The sequence below is a fragment of the Grammomys surdaster genome, unplaced genomic scaffold (assembly GCF_004785775.1).
Source record: "Grammomys surdaster isolate TR1022 unplaced genomic scaffold, NIH_TR_1.0 125984, whole genome shotgun sequence".
NCBI lineage: Eukaryota > Metazoa > Chordata > Mammalia > Rodentia > Muridae > Grammomys > Grammomys surdaster.
In genome coordinates this window covers 708,126-726,517 of record NW_021620800.1, presented here as the reverse complement: position 1 = coordinate 726,517, position 18,392 = coordinate 708,126, and the positions used below count along the sequence as shown (strand labels likewise).

At 44.9% G+C, this 18,392-nt stretch overlaps 1 protein-coding gene across 1 annotated transcript in view; it reads right to left on the bottom strand.

Annotated features, from left to right (window-relative positions):
- Znf536 (zinc finger protein 536) overlaps positions 1-18,392 on the bottom strand; it is a 291,973-nt gene that overhangs the window by 161,313 nt on the left and 112,268 nt on the right. Inside the window, exon 3 of the mRNA XM_028754150.1 lies at positions 10,793-10,905. The gene's annotated coding sequence lies outside the window, so the exon portion shown is untranslated. The remainder of the gene's footprint in view (positions 1-10,792; positions 10,906-18,392) is intronic.

Here is an 18,392-nt window from a genome sequence, read left to right as displayed (position 1 = left end):
GCACATATATGCGTGCAGTGACATTTGATGAGAAACAATAGCCATAAATCTGAAGGAGAGCAGGGAGGGGTATATAGGAGGATCTGAAGGGAGGTTAAAAGGGGGGAAAAACATTGCAATCAAATCACAATCTCAAAACAAAACAAAACAGAAAAAGAAAAAGAAAAAGAAAGGAATACCTAGAGCTAACTCCTTCCCCTGTCAAGCTTTCCCTGTTAGCATTGTGTCACAGTGACCAGAAGAGGTAATACAATCCATGCCTCCTCCACTCTCAGCTTAGGACTCCAAGGGTCTGTCCCAACCCAACTAGTAATAATGGAAACCTATTGGGTAGCCCAAAGCCAAAGCCTTGATTTGACTTCAGGAGCCAATGGTAGGCCAGTGGTCCTTTTGGGAAGGGGGTAGGAAAGCATAACTTATCCATCGTTAGAGGTTAAATCCCAGTGCAGAACCATCTTCCGAACCTACAATGAGTGTCCTCCTGAGAACTGGCCTCACATCTCACAGAGCTGGGGTGAATCTTAAAGACCAGGCAGACAGGTAAGAACAGGAAGTGCTCCGTAGCACATACACCCAGGATCGAGGACTTGGTGCAGCCCAGGAGGTTAGGAGTATGGAAGGGAAGATCTTTTTCTTCACTTCTTTTCTATACCCCTAGCCTATCATCCTCCCCCATAAAGACCACACAGTTGAATCTAACAGGGGGCTCACTCACCAATGCATTTGTAGGTCTTTATTCTGTGTGGACAGCTGAAAGCCAGCAGCCTGTGTGTACCTGGTTTCTTACAGATAATCCTCTTTTAAATTTTAATTAGGATGTCTCAAAACCAAGACAGTAACTTATGAAATATCCAGACATCATCACGAAATGATTAAAATAGATCTTTTCCTGGCCTTCTCTACCCGTTCAGAAGAAAAGGGAAATGATTTCTTTTTTTTAAAAAAAAAATGTCTTCACTTAGCTCCTAATTCCTCAGTTTATCCTTGGTGCTTGGGGAGAGAAGTAGATCCAAGGCTCTAGAAGAAATAGGCCTGGAAAATGAAGCTAAGACAAGGAAGTTCTGTTGTGACTGACTACCTCAAAGACTCTGCCTGTGCTACCGGGCCCTAAGCAGACTGCTCTAGAAAGATGGATTTGGAAAGCAAGCCTCATCTCCCTGAGGTCACCAGTAGAGCCTGCTTCTGTCCCACGAACTGACCCTTCATTGCTCCAGGTGGTCAGAGGACACTTGAAGTGGAGCTGTGGCACAGACCCCTGACGGTGATCGAAGAGTCAATCAAAGGGCGACCATGCCACAGGCAGTCATAGACAATTAGGGAAATTGAAAGTTCTTTAGCTGAGGTTCAACCCAGATCCCTCTTCCTGTACTTCTTTGGCTTCCCTTCTGTGAGGGATGGATAGATGGACAGGCATCCAGCAACAGAAGACAGACCTCTCGAGTGAACGGGCCTCTTTATTTGGTGTTGGCCATTTTTAAAGCTGACCTAATGCACAGCCTCACAGCTTTCAACCTCTGAAGGGCCAAAAGGGACACAGGAGCTTTTGTCTCATGACAAACAAAGCCAAAGTCACCGTGGGAGGGGTGACAAGGGCCTTAAGTGACAAGGGATGCCCATCAAGCCTCGAGAATGTGTATCCCACAAGATCATTACTGAGAGGCAGGTTCAAATAAGACATGATAGAAGGAAATCTAGGCTTCGATCTTGCTGTTCACCCACCACCTTGCTGCCCACCCAGGCCTACTCTTTGGAAGATGTCACACCAAGTGGCCCATCTCCAACCCAGAGACAGTTGACATTTATTTGCCCTGTCTGCTGGTACAAAAAGAAACATTTATGGAAAAGACTGGTCGTTCCACATTGGACATCTTTATCAGAGCTGATCCTTTACCTTCAATTCACAGCAACACCTCCCAAAAGATGGAGTTCTAGTTTGCAAATCAGAGAGCACCACAATGAACCCTAAAAGTCCATCAAACACCATTAAAGGAAAGAACACAGCATGAAACTGTTGGCAGCACAGGTGTAGCACTTTGGGAGGCTGAGGCAGGAGGATGATGAATTCAAGACCAACCTGAGCTTAAAGAAAGATCTGCTTCAAAACTTCAAGACGAACAAGAAAAGGAAGGAAAAGTAAAAGCACAAAACCCAGAAGAAAGAAAATGTAGCCTCTGCTCAACCTGTCTCAGGAAGAAGAAACAGGGCTGTGGGGCAAGAAGGGTTAAACTTATGTTCTGTTGCAAGACCGCCCCCCTTCTTCCACCTCTTCTATTTTTTCTTTTTTCTTTCTTTTTTTTTCTTTCATCTTTTTTTCTTTTGGTTTCATCTTCTCAGTAAAACACATAACTTAAAATGAAATCAAATATTAAAAATGACAGACTATATAAGTGCCGTGAGTAACTTCAGGTCACGGAGGGAGGGAGAAGCCAGCAAGTTGTCAGGCACTATCTGTCAGAGTGAATTAGAAACAATCAGCAGAGACTGAAAGGGAAGGTGATTGTTATTAAGCAGCGGGGCTGTGAGCAGGCTACCCAGATGTGGTCATGCATATAAAGGACAGGAAACAGCAGTTTAATTCAGGAAGCCCTGGCGAACAGGGCAGCCGAGAGGAGAAAAGTCCTTTGTCGCTAATAAGCTGGAAGTTACTTTGATAACAGCAGGGTTAGACTCGAGAATAAAACACATTTCTTTCACTACCACACACCATTAATATCGCAGAAATGCGGTCGGAAGAGATGCCTAGTGCGAGCCCGGGAGGAGTGAGTGGCCCTTCCTTTCCCAGCAACACCAGTCAACCCAGGGCCCCTCATCTGGGCAGACACCTCCCTCCTGCCCAAGCTGGGCTTTTCCTGACAGGCTTGGTCTGTCTGCCACCTTCTAGAAATGTCAGATGACAAAAAGAGAAAGAAAGGAAAAAAGAAAGGAAGAAAGAGAAAAGGAAAGAAAAAAGAAAAGAAAGACGAATGATCATATAGAATGATCATATTATATTTTACTATTCCCCAGTGCCAGGCCAGGCCCTCCCATCTCAGGGCCTGTGGGCAAGGTGTGCCCCCCCACCCTGTAAACAGCCTCCGTATAATGAAGGCCATGTATGCCACAACGAAAAACAATTTTATATGCAGACAAGGCCCGATTTCGTAAGGAATTACTTATGCAGGCGTTCTGCAATTATCCTGTGATACTTTCAGGCAACAGTCTGACAGCAGTTGTGCAAACAATAAAGGGATTACAGAAATAAAAACAAATAATATAACACAGAGAGAAACCCCATGTTGTATGTGGACCAGATGAAGGGACTGTGCAGAAATGGCTGTAGCAGGTACAGGGGCCAACGAAAAGTGAGGGCAAGATGGGAGTTGGCCTCTCCCCGCAAACGACCTGGATACCACTTCTCAGCATCCAAGAAAACCCTCAGGTCCCTCAGAGAGGTGTACCATCTCCTCCCCAATCTCTGTGCTGGGTCACTTCCTGTCTCTCTGACTCTTGGCTCATCATCCCAGGGGATTTTGAGGACACTGGGACCTTTTGAAAGCAGGCACAAGGTTGAGGGGCCAGAAAGTGGTAGACATAGGGAAGCGAAAATATTGTTCTTCCAGGTCAACATGAGCAGCCCAGAAGAACCCCAGAGAAAACTTCAGGTCCCTGTGATAGAAGGTCAGGAAATGCCTTCCAAATACTGGTGAGAAAAAAAAAGTGCATCAGCCACTCACAGGAACCTCAAGGCTTCAGAATAGGGGAAGTGCCTGCACAGGCAGCTCCCCCTTGTTGAGTATATCGAGGGACCCTTCCACTGCTTGGTTCTCACGGGGACAAGCCAAGTCAATACATCACCTCACTGGAATGCAGACACCTCTGACTTGGGTGTTGGGGTGGCACAGAGGAAGGCAGCTTCCAGTAGTCACACTCAGGGCCACCTGACCTCCTTGCTTTCCAAATCCATCCCTCTGGATGTAGTCAGAGCTATTGCTCCCTGACCTCACACACACCTCTCCATATGCAGCCATCGGTGTGGGGCTGGCTACCCATGCTGTGTCTCCTGTGTATTATCTGTTCTTTCTAACCTGGGCCATCCCGCTCAGTGGCTGGACTCAGTGGCTGGGCTCAGTGCTGGCCAGTTCTTACTTGGCACATCTGTGTGAGAACTTCCTGTGCCCACTGCTGAGTGTCAGCTGCAGCCCCATCCATCCATAGGCATGCTATTTGTAGAAGTTTGTTTGTCCCCTCACTTGCTTTTCTGAAACTGGGTCTTGCCCCAGGCTGGGCTCTTCCCCCATGCTGGCCTTAACCCTCTTTCTTCCCTCAGCCTCCCAAGTGCCAGAATTATAGGCCTGTACCACCATGTCCATTTTGCAGAAACTTTTGTATAAAGATGTAAACTTGTTGTTAGTGTCAGGGAGGGAAAAATAAGAAAGAAACATTCATAATCCCATTCTGGGGTTACCAAAATCAGACGTAGGCAGGTTTGGATTTGGCAAGGACAGAAAATATGAAAAGACAGGCAGGTGCGTCATATATTGTTTCTGCTTAAATGAAGGACAATAAGTTCCAATAATGGCAATTGATAATAAGTTGCTCACTGAAGGTGTCACCAACCACTGCTTGCCACTCGCAGGTACTGTGACAGCTATGGTAACGAAGAAGAAATGTTCCCTACTTCCCTTGTAAAACCCCAAATGCTTCCTTTAAGCCAGGAGTGGTCCCCAACCTGTCTGAATCTGCATGAAGGGTGGCTGGCTGTGCTTGTATGAGAATGAGACTGGACAGAAACACATGGGGTGGGGGTTTGGAGTCTAATGCTGTCAGTGATGTCCTACAATCCTAGGCAAGCTCTGTACCTCCTCTGGGCCTCAGCACCTCATGGATTGCCTGGGCCTATGGGTGAGCAGGAGTTTGTGAGAAGTCTGCTTGTAATGACAGCCTCTCCCTCACCCAAGGGAACCACATCTAAACTTTGGCACTCACAAGATTCTGGGTTTGATTTTAGTTTTTTTTTTAATTATTATACCTTGCTCTCTCTTTCTCTCTATGTGTGTCTGTGTGTATACGTGTGTATATATACATGTGTGTGTGTGTGTGTGTCTGTGTGTCTGTGTCTGTGTCTGTGTCTGTGTCTGTGTCTGTGTCTGTGTCTGTGTCTGTGTCTGTGTCTGTGTCTGTGTCTGTGTCTATGTAAGTTAGAGGACACCTTCTGGGAGTAAGTTCTCTCCTTCTACTTTGTGCGTCTGGGAGTCCAAACTCAGGTCATCAGTCTGAGAAACAAGTGTGTTGTTGGAACCACCCTTCATGCAGATTCAGACAGGTTGGGAAGCACTCCTGGCTTAAAGGAAGCGTTTGGGGTTTTACAAGGGAATAGGGGAACATTTCTTCTTTGTTACCATAGCTGTCACAGTACCTGTGAGTGGCAAGCAGTGGTTGGTGACACTTTCAGTGAACAGTTATCAATTGCCATTATTGGAACTTATTGCCCTTCATTTAAGCTAAGCCATCTCACTAAGCCTGTTTTTATTTCTTAAGATGGGGTTTCACTATAGAGCCCAGGCTGCCAGGAACTCACCACATTCCCTCTCCCCCTTCCAGAATCCCAAGATGGCATGTACGCAGCACTGATGCCTTCTCCCCTGGGATCTTGGCCAGTCAGTGAATCTGGGGTTAGAGGGATCATTTCTGCCCAAGCACCTACCACTGGCTCACAGGGCTGCCCAGAGCATGCTGATTCTGCTGCTGCTGCTACAGTGGGTTCCTCCCAGGGCTGACTGACAGCTTGGACCAGTCACCAGGCATCCCTCCAGGGGAAACCAGATCACAGTGACCAGACCACCAGAAGCCACTGCAAGGCAAACTCTAATCCAATTATCTAGGAGAATCTCCACACCTGGGACGGCCTGTTTCTCAAGATGCTTTCTTTGGTTAAAAGTAGCAAACTAGAAATGAAGAGCTTGGGGGTGTAGTGCTAAATTGTATGTTTAGAGCATGCAAAGCTGTAGGGTTTGTTTAACAGTACCTCAAAACAAAACAACTAAAGACAACCGAAGAAATAGAAAACAACAACAAAAACCTGCGGCCTCAGTGTGGCCTCCAAAGCCAGGCCTGAATGGAGCTCACCTATCCAATTTCTCTGCTTGCATTTTCTTACAGCGTCTGTCTGTCTGACACCTCACCCACTGGTTCCCTTGCTTTCTGCTCTGCACTCGCAACTCGGACTGTCATAACCATGTTGTTCCCAGCGCTTCTGAAGGGTGCTTCTAAATCAGCAAGAGCTCCAGTCAGACTCTGGCCTTCCTATCTGCCTTGGCTCAAACCTGAACTCCCTCCAAAGGTTCCTGTTCATGTCACATTGAATGGCTAACTGCCAGTGGTGACATTGTCCAGAGAAATGGTGTCTAGCTAAAGGAAATGTGTAACTGGGGTTAGACCCTTAGGGCATCTTACTTTGGCCCCTTTCCTGTCTTGTCTGTGCCTGTTCTCCATGACATAAACCTCTCTCCTCTACCACATGTTCCTGCCACCATGATGGTCTGTCTAAGATTGGGGACCAAGAAACACAGACTGAACCCTCTAAAACCATGAGCCAAAATAAATCATCCCTGCTTTAAATTATTTATGTTAAGGTTTTGGTCACAGAGATGAGAAAAACTACCACCTGCCAGTATGCATCCTGAGACAGACAGCTTAACTTCCTCAGCCTCAATTCCCCAGCCTGGAAGATGGAGCTGAGGTCTGCCTGCTAGGGGCTCCATGTGGATTGGGATCATCTCTAGGAATGCTTAGACACCATCAAGTTCCCCTCTGCCTGCTCTCTAGAGTTAAGGCTGTGGTTTTCTCCCCCAAGGACATCCACTCTCACTTCATTCCTTGTCTACAACGCAGTGATGAGCAGTCCTTACCTCCATGAGTTCTAAAGGATCCTGGCAAAGATCCAGTGGGGCATGAAGCATCCCCTCCATATTTCTGCCTTATTGATTTCACATAGGACCTGAAATCTCCATTGCTCTTCTACACTCCCAAAATACCAACCCTGTAGCACTCTAAGATGATGACTACTGAGGAAGGGATGCTGACTTGGGATTCGTAGAGCCACAGCAGGACCAGCCTCTGAGTTCAGCATGTCTGTGGTCCTCAGAGCCCTGCCACCAACTTCCAGAACAGCACTGCCAGCTGGTGGCCAAGTATTCAACGCCTGAGCCTGTGGGGATGGTTTAGAGCCAAACCATTACAAATAGGGAGGCCAGAGTCTGATGGTAATTCTTGCTGATTTTTGAACCTGGTCTTTTAGAAGCACTGGAAATATTGGACAGTTTCTGGCCATAGGGAGCTCAACCTATGGGAGCTGTGAATGAGAAGTGGGGGGATAGAAAGTGAATGCTCTGAGTACCATTTCCTCTGGAGGGCCCTGGCCCTCATTGACCTGACCATGAAGGTCTTCTTGAGGGATGGACTATAGACTTGGGGGCTGTGTCTCCCCCTCTTTAGAGAGGTGCTGTCAGAACACTCCTGTCGTAGTGACACACAAATCAGTAGGTGTGTTTCTGTAGCTTTTCTGTTTTATTTTATTGTATTGGTATAATTTTTGCAGTACTCAGGATTAGACACATGATGCTAGGCAAACTGAGCCATGCTTCCACCCGTTTCTATTGTTTATTTACTTTTTAAAACATAAAATCTTGAGACAAACTTGCTAGGCTGACCTTGAACTCAAGATCCTCCTGCCTCAGCATATTAAGTGTTGGGTTACAGCTGTATACTGCCACAACTAGACTTCTAGCTTTTTATTTTGAAACAGGTTTTCTAAGTTGCCCTGGGTGGCCTGCAACACACTCTGCTGCCAGGTAGGCTGAGGTTGTCTGATGCTCCTGCCTCAGCCTCCTTGGTGACTCCTGGCAGCTAGCTAAACGTCGATTATGCAAAACTCCAAAGTCTCTCGGCTCTGCATCTGCTGTCAAAAATGGGAAAGCTCCTCAATCTGGGAAAGTTATTCTCATCCTAGCTGGATGCAAAGCCTTCCTCCTGAAGAACATTAATGTCCGCATCAGACCACTCTTGTAGTAATTTTCTGGTGGCTGCAATTGATCATCATCTCCTCAGAGTGACAGGCATCATACCATGGGCAAGAAGGAATGGGAAGAGATCAAAGTTCAAGATCTGTGTGTGTGTGTGTGTGTGTGTGTGTGTGTGTGCGTTTAACTACAGTAACCTCATGTCCACAAGGTACTCTGTGGATTTCTCTCTGAACAAAGATATCACGTATATGGATGTTTTCAAAGCCCGAGCTCTGAAATGCAAGGCCAGATGAGAGACCAAGGTCAAGTTTGAGGAGAGATACAAGACGAGCAAGAACAAGTGGTCCTTCCAGAAGCTTCAAGCTTCTGTCATTAAAAAAAAAAAAAAATACAAGATAAAAGAAAAGAGACTTCACAAAGTCAAGAGTCCTTTACTGAGAACTGAAAGTGTGTAAGTGAGGAAATATCCCCTGTACAAAATTCCAGACTCTCAGAAACAGCTCAGGGCCAGTTTAAGGTTCTCTTTCTCTCACTGGCTGTCAGCCCTTCTCAGTACAGGCCCTTGGAGAGCCTGGGAACTGGAGCTGAAATTCAAGAGACTGGGAGAGGGATACCCAGATATCATTTACCTGTTCTCAAGACCTGTCTACTATCGATCCTCAGAGGATAAGAATTTGTTCTTGAAAGTAAAGTTTCAATTTTACTTCCTGGTCACATGACATACATCCTTCAAGTCATCCCAAGGTGTACATTTTCCATCCAGAAATAAAATATTCTCATACCTGCTTATGGGCTACACCATAGACCATATATACCTCAGTTCCCTGACTATGAAACCACAGGCATTTATGAATTTGTTTTATCTTCGTATTAGTTACTGTTGTTGCTCTTTTCCTGTGCCAAATTCAAACTAAATTCACAGGCACATACATGTAGGAAGGGCAGAGTTAGGACCGTATCTCCAGCAGATGACATCCATGATTGTCCTTTTATGTTCCAGGAAGCCCAAAGTTCAGCCCAGTGACTAGCTGCAAAATATGTGCCTTAGTGCTGGGAAACTTGGTGAGCCAAAAACCACTGCCTGTCATACAGTGTGAAAGCTGCTCAAACCAGGGGGTTGGGGAGAGTGTACCTCAGGGAAACCTAAGGACTTCCTTCCTTATCTGTCTGAAGGAAGCAGGGTTGGGGGTATAGGGGGCACTCAGTCAGGAAGTTCATTTTTGTTCTCTTCCATATCCCATCCCAAAGGAAGTCAAAGGGGAAGTGCCCAGCATGGCAGCTGTGCTTCCTCTTCCACCTCAAGAAGCACAGAGTATAGAGTGTTTCAGAACAAGCCAACGTACTTGTTCTTTCAACAGCCAGTCCTACCAACTCCTTACCAGAGGCCCTCGGCAGCTATGCTAAACCTGGCCTTCAGATACCATGAGCATCCACACTGCAGAATTCCTACCATCAATGTAGCAGCTGAATGCTGTTAGACTCCGAACTCCCCCATCTGTGTTTTGCCTCCCAAGAGGGAAAATAGTCTTCACAGACATTCCCTTATCTGGCAGGCAGATTCCAAACCTTACTGGCAACCACGGGCTTGTTTTCCCAACCCAGCAGCAAAAGAACCAAAAATTGTTCCCGCCTGCGATATGCCGAGGAGGGACCTAGCCAGAAGCTCCGTCGTCTGCAAGCTCTAGGCTGGAGCTCTTGAGCTGCCCACCCCTCTCCTAGAGGGCACCTCGGGATCGGCAAAGTCACAGGCCTGCCAGGCCGCTGATGGCCCCCACTACTGCTTTCGTTAACCGCTCCTTTTTCTCAACATAGAATACACCCACTAAGAAGCTGCGGGAAAACACTCAGCACGGTGTGAAATCAACACTTTCCGACTCAAATAACGGGGTAGACAAGGGAAAACTTCCAATCTTCTCACTGTAGACATTTTCCTCCCGCAAGAATCACAACAAGGCCTCGATGCCACCACCAGCTTGTCCCCAGCCTCCTGCAAATAGAGGAAGCCACAGACCTGGCCTTTCACAGGTTGCTATTTGCTCGCATATGCCCCGCCCCCCGCACCCCCAGCCCTTCACATTCTTAATCCCGGAACCCTGAACCCAGGCAATTGCTAATAAGCCAATATGGGATGATAAGCGTGGGCGTCTAATTGATAGGCGCCTCTATCGACTGGCCTTGATGTCTATCTGAGCTTCTCAACAGCCAAGATTTAAATGTTTCATTTTATTTTTAACTTTCACTTTCTCCCATTGCAGCAGTGTCAGGCAGAGGTACGGTTTCACTATCAGAAAGAATCGCAGTGCAGAATAATTTATGACTTCAGCTTGGGCTTTCAGAAAAGCCATTTCAAATCTCCACTTTGATTTGGTTGTATCAAAAACTACTCAAAAATAACAGCCGCACTTTTCTTGGAACCAGAAAAACATGAACAGCACCTCAGGATTTTGAGCTGAAGCTTCATCTCTATCCCGGAAGAAAACTCCAGAAAGGAATTAAGCAACCGAGTGGAAAACACAACATCAGGGCGAAGCACGATGAGAAAATAGAACATTGTTCTTCTGTATCCTTTTGTTTTAAACCGACACTGCCCCAACCACAAAGAAATGCTGGTCCCCAGGAGCCACAGCTCATGGTTTTACTGGGTGGGTGCAGGTGCTTCCACTGATAGCCAGGAGACACTTGTCTGGGGTGCAGAGTACATGGTTGGAATTGGATTTGTGTGAGCTCAACAGGACAAACAGGAAGAAGCGACGGAGTGTCCAGGCAGACAGCCCTAGTAGGGTGAGACTTACCTTAACACCCTCACTGCATGCTTGACTTAAGGACTGTCAGTCTAGTAAGAATATGTCCTCAGAAAAGATGCTCTGGATGCTCAGAGATGGCCAGAGGGGTGGGTCACAGCTCCCTGTCATGAAAAAGAAAATAGAGAAAGAAACCATGTAAAGCAAAATGTAACAAATTCAGAAAATCACAGCCATACTTGGAGGTCAAGGAAACTCAGCTGCAAAGGTTAAAGATGAAATCAAATCCAGAGTATGAGAATGGAAATCTATCCCCATGCAAGGCCACCGGTGATGTGCCGTAGACAAGAAGCTAAATACTGCCTAGCACTGGGATCCTTTATTTCCATCAGATCAATAAGAGCTTATATTTATCAGGATTCCAAACAGCTGCCACTTCTGACAGCCTCCACTTTATTTTCTCACTCCTTGCGCTGTATCGGGGAAAAGAGGACCCGAGAAGCAGCTTTTAGTGCTATTTACACCTGAAGACACAATTCCATTAAGAGGACCTGTTTTGTTAAAGAAACAGGGATTGATATGATTATATTGGCAGGAACGAACGGGAAGTGCCTTTGTTCTTCTCCCCAGGTCTTCCCCTTTGCAAGCCAGACCCTGTGAGGAGAACGTCTGATGTGAAGTCTGTGTACAGGCACCTCTATCTCCTTGTTGTTGTTCAAACTTGCCATTTGTAGAGGGGGGAAGGACTCTGCTAAAATGGTTACCCCTCTAATCATCTGTACGGCAATATTTGCTATCAGGCATTCTAAATAGATTATCAGCAGTCCATCTGTGTCATTATTGATTTATAAGGCTTTAAGCAGCTTTAGAATGGAAGCTTTCCCACCGAGGGGCTCCTTGTATAAATCAGAGCCTTGCTCAAATATAGCAGCCATCATTCAAGATATTGTTCTTCAAATCATAACAAGAAGGAGAAAATGATAAATTGCTTGTAATATACTGATCCAAACTGATATGCAAATCTTGTTTTTAAAATATATTACTTGAGTAAAAAGAGGCATCATTAACATATGAATGCTATATGCAAATGATCGTGACAGAGCAGATGTTGGCGCATGTAATTGACCTATATGTGAATTGCATCAGAACCCTTAACTCTATTAATTCACTACCCAGTAACTAGATATTGTCCAAAAAGTACATTCTTTGAAACCATATACTGGAAGCAAAGCTGACAGGGTTCCAAGGATTCAGAAACAAGGTCACTGTCAGTAGTATTTTGCTGTCATCTGCATTCCCCTTCTTATGGATGACATCATCATGTGGCCGTGTAAATCGATCACTTAATAGCATTTAGGAAATACTGCAGTGGGAAACAGGTTATAAAAAAAAATGCCCCAGTTTTATTCTTTTTCTTGGCAGAAATGTCATACCTCTTAAACTGAGGGTTTGTGCATGAGTGCCCTGTGAAACTCACAGATGCCATTTTATTCCCCGTCTTTATTTTTCCACTTCTTCTCAGAATGACATTAAATTGTATTAAATAGCCTTTTGTCCACAGGGCACAGACCACCCCGCATATGATAATGCATTAATGCCCCACGTTCCAGCCACTGAGCTGAAACATTCTCAGACTTAGAGGATAAGTATGAAGCGCCATTGTGTGTATAGCCTGCTAACAACTGTGACACATACTAATAGAAACATACCTAATAAATTACTGCTTTCAGGTCTAGCAAGCTGACATTTCTCTGCAAGGGACAATTTTATATTTGTGGCACAGAACAAAATTGCTTCATATGAAGCCACTGTGGATTAGCATAAAAATTAACACTTAAATTTCAGCTTATTTTCCACCCTCTCCTCCTGCCACAACAATCAATTCCTCTTATAAATCTGATTAGATTTTATGATGCTTATTATTCCAAGCATGCCTCAACACAGCATTCACGGGCTTGAAGACTATTTGTTTAAATAGAAAAAAGAAGCAGATAAATCTATAGGTATTTTTTATTACCCCTTTCCCCACCAGTTTCTTTCTTATATTGTAACATCAGCAATTGATTGCACACATTAATTAACATGTAAGGTAGAAATTCTGCATTATGTGTGATTTATTTTCCTATCTGGTGAGTAGGTTTGTGTGTTGCCCTTGTATTTCTAGGACATTGGGCTCGATTCTGGTCCAGACATGAATGTCAATGCTCACTCCCCCGAAAGTTATTAATGTCAGATATGAAATGAGATTTTTGATTTCACCTGCTTACTAATCCACAAAAGCTGTTTTGAGTGATGTAGGCTTAAACGCTCAAATTTGAAATGATATATTGCTATATCTGATAACATGCAAATATGTTCATTAGACATAATTTAGCAGGAGAGAATAGCAACACTTTCAAAACAAGCCGAGGTCAAAAATGGTTGTTAATTAAACAAGTCTTGAAAAATGGCATTGCCGGGGATACTGTCCGGCAGACACCAGGCTTGCCAGGGATATGCCACAGATAAGTATCCAAGACTCTGCTTCTACACAGACAGGGGGTGGGGACACTTCTGACTGTCTCACCTAACCTAAAGGAAGACTCACACAAAGACCCTTGAGTTAATCAGGCACGATGCTACTTGGAGTTTAATGGTAACATGCTATACTCACCCATCTGAAGATGCGATTTCACTTTCTGTCTTAGTGGCTTCCAGTGATTTATATGGTTGACTCTTTCACAGACAAACCAGGAAAGAAATTAATATTATATCCGGCCATACTGCTAGTTGTCCTGAGTGTTTATGGGCTGTGTATTTTAAACTGAACGTCTAGAGTTACGGGCAAAACCATGCATGGATGTTGAGGGCAGGGATGGGGGCTGAGGAGGATAGAGCACTATACATGTGCCTGTGATTTCTTCCTTCTCCTCTGATCCTTCTCAAGCATGTGCACTAGTCACCTGGGGAATGAGCGTGTGGTTAGAATTCTTCCTGTTGGTCATGAGTTGAGATTCAAGGTGGTTGAGGTTCTAATACAGAAGTAAACATGCCATCTATACTTGCCTTCTTGGATACCTGAGTATCTTCAGAGAAGAAGGCACCATGGGGGTCAATTACAATCTAAGGGGAGTAGCAGTGTTTTCCCACTGAGCACCCACAGCCTATATATAGGGAGGAACAATGCTCACAGAATGGTTAAGGACAAGAACATCATCTGCAACCAACCTGTCCCTCATGCCGCTTGTGAAAATCATTCACTGGTTTGTGTAAGTTTTATCCAAAGAATCCTGGAGGGCCTCTCTGGAGGCAGAAAGGCTCATGAGTGCAATGGAGTCACATACACACACACACACACACACACACACACAGCCAGGAAAGTTCATGCGAGATGAACTATTGAATCTGAATTGGCCTCTATAGATTGCTGTTCTGAGTGCTTGGTCCCCAGCTGGTGGTGGCACCGTTTTGGAAAGCTATGTGAGGAGCCCTAAGGAGGCAGAACCTAGCTAATGGCCAGCCACTGTTGGCATGTAGAGGGGGTGGGGGGTTAAAGGTTAAATGGCCTCTGGCTCCTGCCGTGCTTCCTCTGCTGGTTGGTCTGCCATGATGTGAGAAGCCTTTGTACCTGCTGCCACTGCCATGGACTGGTCTGCCCATCAAGCCTTGTTTGCATGGTAGATTGAACCCCTCTGAAACCATGAGCCAAAAATAAATCACTTCTCTTTTAAGTTGTTTCTCTTAATCACCCATGATGCAAAAGGAATGGATACAGTGGCAACTCAGCACTTGACACAGATCTCTCTAGCCCTCATCCAAGTCGTGAAGCTATCCCAAGTCCAAGCCTAAAAGACTTCCTCATTCTAAGCCTGCCTGGAACTCATTATTGCTATCACTAGAAGTTTAATCTCACCTTTAGGTTGTGTTTTACCGTCCTTGAGCTTTCAAATGCGTATCTCACCTAGGGAAAGAGGCACAGGGGGGTGGGCATTCCTTTGTGTGACTTTGTGAACTGGACAAGGGGACTTCAATAAACGACTGAGCTTGATTTTTATATCACAATAGATGAATTTAACTTTTACCTGTCACAGACCAAAAGCCATCTCTCAAGTCTTGGCACTATTCAACTTCATGTGCCTCCACACCCAGCATCTACCCGATTTAAGTATGACACAACTCCAGAGACTGTAAGCCATTTCAACATGGATTATTCATTAAGTGAACGAGTGAATGTGTTAAAGAACAGCCACCACATTGCACATGTGATTAAGGATGTAAGTAAATGAACATCTCAAGTCACGTATGAATGAATAGAGAGAGAACCCGGGTGATAACCGAAGGAATCAAATTAGTAAGTGTATGAATCAATGAGTAAAATACATATACAAATAAGGAATGATTTGTGGATGGATGATGGAAGATCAGTGAACCAACAGGGATTCTTTTGCTACTTTTAGTTATGGTGCTGGGGATTGAACCCTAGAACTTGTACATGCTAGGCAAGTGCTCTACAACTGAGACTCTTATCAATGGATGCCTAATCAATAAATATATACATGAATGCCTCTATCAGGTCCACCCAAAGAGTTGATGTGAGACACATTAGAAAACATGGCAAATATAGGCCCCTGCTTGAGTTCCTGTCCAATTGAGTTTCACCCAATAGGAGTCTCTATAGACCCTGATAGAATCAGGAAGAAAAAAAAATAGCCTATCCATCTAAGCCTCCCAGAGCATGCCCTGAATGATGAATCACCTGGCCCAGTATATTCCCAGAAAATCCTGCTGGATACTAGAAGGGCATCTTCCTGAGTAGGAGGAGCCATGGCATGGGAGCACTGATCTCAGCACACAACATACAAGCTCCAGCAGGAATACTACCAGTCTCAAAAACACTCTGCATCTCTACCAGTAGAATAGAGACAATAGGGCAGGGGTATCACTGAGAAGTAAAGATGACCAATCAGCATGTAATAGTTTCTGGCTCCAATCTCTAGCATTAAAAAAGTAAATATAGAGTATAGAGAACATATCTAAGAGTTACAGGTTCTGTCTCGACACATAGCAACTGCTCAACTACTGGTCAACATTGGTGGCCCTTGCTGAGTAGTTGTGTCCCAAGGACTTTGGGTCCTTATCCATGTTGAGCTTAGTCCCAGATAGGCATCTATCTCTCTGAAATTCTGTATGTTCCAGGCTATCTGAAGCAAGGCACTGGGCCACAAAGACCTTCCATTTAAGTGTGTATTTCATTTCATCTACCAAAGTCCCACCAACATGATCAAAGGTACTTATCTAACCTCACCATACAGAGACAACCTTTGTGATTCTTTGCTCTGTGGTGAAACCTGGTTTTCTACTTGTAGAAGCAAGAACTTGATCTACATCTATGGGTTCTCAGCATCTTCTCACAACAGGACACTGCCCACAAGGAATTCAAGTTCCACAAAGAACTGTGTAACTCCACAAAAGGAACCCTGACTCATTCCTCCCATTCTCTTACTTCCAGAGCCTCTTCTTGGAACCCTTGGATTACTGTAGACACCAGTTTGGGAACTACTGGTGCTGGAGTCTTCGTGATGTTTGGTGACTTTCATACTTTGTGGCAGTGGTATTAGTAACTTGGGGTTGGGAGTCATGCATTGACAATCTGGTATCACTGCTGTAGGACTCTCATTGACCCCAACAAACACAGTACAAGTTTAGGGAGTCTGAATGGCACACTCTCTAGTCTTTCCACAAGGACAGTCTTTCAATCCCTGTATACCACTACTCATTTCTCATTTCCAATGATGCCAGTGATTCCATGCTAGAAGCCAGGCCTGTCTCACCTCCAGCAGGGGCACTGAGGGAGATCTGAGATTTCCTGGGCTTACTGTTCTGACTGGTAGATAATAAGCATCTGCCCTCTACATATACTGGGAAGAAGAAACACCCAACATCCTACCACGAGCCAGTTGCTTATAAGATGCTGTGAACAGCTAGTTTCTAGGATGAAAACAAGAACCCACGTGAAATTCCTCTCTGTAGACTCATTCCTTCTGTTCTGTCTTGATAAAGACAGTGTTTACAGTCCACATTTGTGTCATATTAAAAAGAAGTAGAAGAGGCTGAAGTAATAAGTCCTAAAACTGAAGTGGACATATAAGTTCCTTTTGGGAAAGGGCTCCAAGGTGGGAAGGAAAGCATTATACAGAAATAGCATGTAGAAAAAACCTGAGCATGACAGGACCTTAAATGGAAATAGAGGTTGTAAAGGGAAGGGTAAGAGGAAAGAAGCTTCATTGAGAGGTAGAATGGGAGGGATAGAGAGATAGCCACAAGAGGAACCTCTTTAAACCAGAGGAGCCTCTTTAAAGAGGGTCCTTCATTTCTGGACCAAATCACTAAACTGCCTCTGCCCCTAATCCCAAACTCTCAGATCAGTCCCAAGAACAAATAAACTTTTACAAGATGGCAAGAAATTTCTCATTACATGATTTAGTTTGGCATAGCATACATGTGAGGGATTGCTAAAGAGTTGGGAACTGTAATTCCAAGTCACAGCACAGACTTATTGTTAACTCTCTGTCCAAGATGGAACTCAGGAAGGAGTGAGCAGATGCAAACTATGGGATCAGCTCTAAACATTAGGGCTTCATGTTCTCAAAGTTCATTTGCATACCACCTTCACCCTGTGGGAGTTTCTACTCAAGCCTCTGGCAAGGACTAGTTAAGGCTTCCTCAAACTGATGGACAGATTTCTTAAAGTCAGTCTACCTCATTTTATATAAAATTGTCATTAAAACAGCCAGTATGTTGTCCTCAGCTGCATAAGTAAACAGATAATGACATCAGAGAAGAACACCTACAGTGATTTTGCATCAGGAGACAGTAGGGCTGTGTGGGAGAAATGGCCAGGGAGGGCAGGGCAAGAACCAACTTTAGGGTGAGCTGTCAAGCATACGTCCTCCTATAGTATGCTATGCTGTGGGCCTTGGATGCTCAATAGCCTCTCAGAGACCATTTCCTCCTCTTTAAGATGGGGTGATGGTCATAAGAATGATTTAAACTAACTGAGAGAATCAGTAATTAGTTCACTAAAAACAATAATGTGCCCAGCACACAATTAGTAGCTGTTATTGCTGTTGCTCTTCTCACACAAAAAGGTAACCTAGGAGATGCTCTAGAATGGCCTGTCTAGTCAGTGTCTCACACTAAATGTGGACTGGTAGATTCTTATTTATATGAGCAGTGACAAGGCCATAGGGCTAAGAAGCAGGAGCCTTGGTCATTGCCTGGCCGGTCGTAACTCACTATCTGAGATTGACAGCCTATTCCCTTCCCATGCCTTGACTTTCCCAGCTGCTCAATACCAGGACTGAATACAGGAGTGTCCAGAGAACTTCGAGCTGTGGGGAATTTGAATTCCCAAGACTCTCATTGGCTCAACCTTGGTGAAAAAAAGCCTTCCTCGGTTATAATAAATGCCCTAACCCAGCAAGTGACTCATTCAGCAATGGCCTCTAGTGCTCAGTAACAACACAATGACAGACAGGTAAAGCCAACAACCCCTAAAGTGTAGGGTCTACCATTCGTACCCAGGAGGGAAAGAAGGAACAGGCACACGGAGACTCCAGTATGAGGTCTAGGATGGACTGTAATAGCGTCCTTGTCACCTAATTGGAAGCAC